The following is a 4,970-nucleotide window of genomic DNA, read 5'->3' as shown; positions in this document are numbered from 1 at the left end:
TTTAGCTCTTCTTTGCTCTCTTCTTTCACAGTACTCAGCTCCGAGGGGCTTCCCTTGCTTCAATTTAGCTTCAAACACTGTCCTAAGTCCTCATAAGCGCAACTCGCTCCTGCAAAACATGAAATTCACAATTAGAGCCAATTAATCGTCATTTAACTATCCTAGAACAGTGAAGCATAGTCAAGTTGGGGCATAAACAGTCGCCAAACTACATGAATCTAGCCTATTATCAGAAATCAATATAGCCCTTGTGGAGATACAAAATTGGAACTTGCTTGCAGATGAGGTTGCATGTTAGACATGGACCTCAGCTATTTTAGCAGTGTCTATTATCTCACCAACACATCTCTCACCAGCACAAGTACGGAGTAATTCTTCCTATCGATATTTAGACAGATAGTAAGAAATTACCTAATATTTTATATATTTATTAAATTTGAACCCTAATTTTTCATAGTTTTCACCCACTTTTTTGACCCGTAAGTCACCTTTAGGTGCCTCAAACACTTTTCGTGTAGCCCATAAATATAATATGGTCTGCAGAAGTTATCACTAATCTCTCTTACGTGGTTAATGATGCAATTTAGGACCAAGGAGATTTTTTAGCTTTGTCTGCGACAAGAAAAAGAAAGCAGAACAAGACAATCAGAAAATAACCATTTCTTCACGACAGTAAGCAATGTGGGCGGCCTCCTTGAATGTGCCTTTTAGTTAGTCAGACAATTCCAGGACCAAAAAAGCATATCCATTGCATCAAACCTAGCTTGGTATTGAAACTATTCTTTTTTATGCTGAAACAAAAGGGCTTTAAATCATTTTCTGTCACAAATTGTTGGCTAACTTAACTATCTTTCCCCAATTCGACAAATTTATAAGGGAGCAGGGATAAGTTGGCTGTTTGGTCTATCTCTACTAGAAAACTGTCTAATACCGTTCGGAATTACCGACCAAAATCGGTCCAAAAACTGGAAAAATCGACCGATTTCCGACGACTTAATTAATCCGTCTAAATTAAGCTGGTCGGTAAAAAATAGCAACCAAAGTCGGTTGCAATTTCCAATCGATTTCGGTCGGTAAATTAATTTTCACAAACGACCCAAAAATTTACCCAAACGACCCAAAAAGAAAAAATCTGACGACCGGACTAGGACTTGAACCAGGGTCTATATTGTGGCAGGATACTATTCTACCACTATACTATTGGTACATTTTGGTTTAAGACTTTCTTTTAATTTATTTGTACTCTTTAATTGCATTTTCGCGCGAAAATAACTGACATATTTCAGTCTGTTTTATTAAAAATATAAAATTTGCGACCAAAGTCGGTCGGTTTTTTAAAATAACTGACTGAAATAACCGATCGATTTCGGTCGGTTTTTTGAATATTAATTTTATCGGTCGGTTTTTTGAATATTAATTTTAATTTATTTTATATGAAAAATCGACCGATTTCGGTCGGTTTCTTAAAAAATAATTTTTGCAGGATACTAAGATAGTTTCCCGTATTTTTACGAAAAAGAAAAAACCAACGAAGTCAGTGGGTTTCGTAAAATATAAAATAAAAACTAAAAAATTTTGAAAAATCGACCGACTTCGGTCGGTTGGCCGCGGTCGATTTTGGCCGAAATTCTAAGTAGTGTCTATGTAAGCTAATTCGGAATATTTACTTAAGTTTATGAATTGTGGACTAGAATAAACGGATTAATTAATATTTGACTATTAGCTCAACAACAGATTTCTATTTTTGAATAATAACCGATTTATCAATTATGTTTGTGATACTGATTGAATCTTAACTGAGATCATAGGAAGCATATAGGCCATATTGAACGGTTTTGGTCAAGAAAGCATTTTCTTAGCAAATAAGTGTTGGTTTACGTTCTTTATCATTGAATGAAAAAATTGTTGTTCGCTATTTTATTTTTAGTACTATACTTTCACATACTCCTGAAACGAAATGCAATAAGTAGTGATTTTAGAATTTTTAATATGGTAGATTACATCTTTAAAAAAACATATCCAGCAGCTGACATGGGATATGTCAAGGCGAGAAGTTTTATTTTGTGTCTCATACAATTTACACTAGTTGTATGAGGCTTCTTTTTGTCTCACAAATTTGTGGACCCTAATCTTACACTTCTAGGTCCACAGAAATGTGGGTCTACAAAACTGTGAGACAAAAAAATTGTCTCATACAACTAGTGTCAGTTGTATGAGACACAAAATAAATTTTTCCTGTAGAGACATGTAGTGCTTTTATCTCTCACTTTCTCTTTCATTGCCCTAGTCCTCTTACCATCTTTTTGCCTAAAAATTAGCTGTGCTGACAATCAAAAGTAGGCACAAAGCCAAACTTGCATGCCTTTATTAATTTATGTTTTGGTTTTTATTGGCTTTCTTTTATCTTGCTTTTTCTGTCAATGACTCATCATTTGTCTTATTGCAAGCTAATCACATCTCAGTCTAGGCAACAGTCCAATAATAAAGACAGCATGCAATACTAATTAATTCCTTGTCTTGTTTTTTTTTTCATTTCTTAGATCACTCACACTTGAGCAATTTATTACTCTATACCAAATAGTAATATAAGAATGATCATTGAGTAGATCTGCTAAGAAGCAGGGCAATCTACCAGAGATTCATATGCAATTATCAATTTTCCCTATTAGACAGGATTGCAAAGATTGATATGGGGATTTTTCCTTTTTGTTTTTTGATAAGTACGATGACTAAGATGTGATTATTTATAAGTATAAAGATTGAGATAGCATTTTTGTGGTTAGTAAATATGATCTCACTTACTATCAAGTATCAACATCCAATTAATCAATTACCTATATTTCAAACTAGTTGAGGTTGGCTATGTGATTCTTCTGAATCCATTTCTCTTTGTTCAAAGACATATCTTGTTTTGCGATAAACTTTCTAAGTCTCAAATATCATCAGCATTCAAATTCCAATAATTCAAATAAAAATACACAAATCTTCACTCAACTTTTGGTGTCTTTTTTTCAAAAGGAACATATAGTTGAAACTCTATTGTCATTGAGCTGTAAATTTACCCCAAAAAATGGTTTTACACTGGATATGTCCTATGTCAATTGGTAAAAATCTAACTCTTCTCTTGTCTACCGGAAAGAAAAAGAAGGTGAAAAATTAGTGGCAGCAAATGTAAGATTACAGGCTAAACAGGCCAAACAAAACAAATAGCCAAAACGTGCTCTGCCTAAGATCTGTTGAGAGAAAGAGAGAGAGAGAGGCGTCTAGAGGCAATTAATGTTAGTTAGCTAAGCAAGGATCATTTTTAGTATATTCGGTAGCGGAAAATTACATAAAATTTGTATATTTAATATATATTAACATACAAAAACGTATATATATATATATACAAAAAGCTATACTATATTTTTTCGGTTATTATTTTTAGACCGGGCATACAGTATCATTTTTCCTTTCCTAAAATTACACAATTCGGACATAGCACATCTTTAACTAGAGGTTTTAAGTTCAAGTAAAATGAATTTTTTTTTTTTGATAAAAAGTGATTTTCCTCTTTAGTACACCTACTCGGTGTGAATTTAGATTAATGGAATTCAGTGAATTCGAATACCAAATACAAAAGGAAGAAAAAAAAAACAGAAAAACTGATGCAAATGGAGACACAGTCCGGTAATACTATTGTCTTAGTATCGAATCATGTCTCAACAATTACTGCTAGTTCTTCCTGTATGTTTGTGTATGAAAATAAGAAAGAGAAGAAAACAGATATGTCACTAAGCTTCTGCATTTGGGTTGATTTCTTATCAAGTTGGGACGAAATTTGTTATTACAAGGCATTTCCGGTACTAAAAACATTAGCAGTAACTAGAAAGTATAGCTTCTGGTTTTTGGGGAGTCAGCAATTTGAAGAGTCTGTTCGATGAGTTTACGAGCTTTCTTGCTCCTAATCTCTACTCTCATGCTTTCACTCTTCTCAATCTTATCGTAAGATTCCTTCATTTTCAGAGACCTCCTCAATTTTGTCTTCAAGTTCACCATTAATCTCTCAAATCCCATCATCTCCACTCTCTATTTCTTCTCAATTTTAATAGCCTGCAAAATGAAAAACCTATAATTATCAATCCCAGAAAGACTCAAAGATTAAACACAGAAAAGACAAGAAAAACAAAGAGAAAGAAGTATACCAAGAAAGTAAAGCAAAAGCATAAAAGGGTGACTGTTTCTTGTTGGAAAGAGGAGTAAGGCTAAAAGGAACTTGAGTGATGGTAGTAAGCACGGAATATAAACAAGAGGCTGCTTATATAGTGTGGTTCTAACAAATAAATGAGGATTTCCATAATTTTATACTACTACTCTCTCCGGTCCACAATAAGTGACGAATTTTTTTTTTTGGTCTAAAATAAGTGTCCATTTATATAATCAAGAAAAAATTCAACATTTTTTTTCCAAAATTACCCTTATGTACGTATCCCTAAAAGTCTTTTACTCCTCATATTAACTATGCTGCAACATTTAATTAAAGGAAGTTTAGTCATACTAACTATTTTTATCTAGAATTTAATATTTTTTTAATGGGTATGCCCAAAGCAAATTGATCAGCACCAGATGGAGTAGTATTTAGTTACAAGTAAGGAAGGAAGAAATGTAGGGTGGGGGGTTAATTGGTTTTAGTTGACGTTTGGAGAAAAGTCAAGTGAGGGAGATAATGTGAATGAATAACGGTTGGATATCATGCAATGAAGGCTTTTTAACAGGTTTTAAATGGACCACGCATTTCAGTTATATTTGGGGTAAGAAAACGACGTTGACTCCTCTCTTGGATGAATTCTATAAAAAGTTTAAATCTAGTAAAAATAATTTATTACTTTGGGAAATAAAAAAAAAAGTGGAAGAAAGGAGACGGTGAGAATTGAACTCACACTATGTGAGAGAGTCTCAATGTTATTGTATACTTCCTCCGGTTTACTTTA

The 4,970-nt window shown here is 33.2% G+C and overlaps 1 long non-coding RNA gene across 1 annotated transcript; it reads right to left on the bottom strand.

The window, feature by feature from the left end:
- Positions 1-3,645: 3,645 nt before the first annotated feature.
- LOC109219778 lies at positions 3,646-4,308 on the bottom strand. Its single transcript, XR_002066988.1, has 2 exons — positions 4,185-4,308; positions 3,646-4,092 (listed from the first exon to the last, which is right to left on the bottom strand). It is a non-coding gene; the product is annotated as an uncharacterized LOC109219778 (long non-coding RNA).
- Positions 4,309-4,970: the final 662 nt, after the last annotated feature.

The sequence above is a fragment of the Nicotiana attenuata genome, unplaced genomic scaffold, assembly GCF_001879085.1.
Source record: "Nicotiana attenuata strain UT unplaced genomic scaffold, NIATTr2, whole genome shotgun sequence".
Lineage (NCBI taxonomy): Eukaryota > Viridiplantae > Streptophyta > Magnoliopsida > Solanales > Solanaceae > Nicotiana > Nicotiana attenuata.
This window is presented reverse-complemented; position numbering and strand designations above follow the sequence as displayed.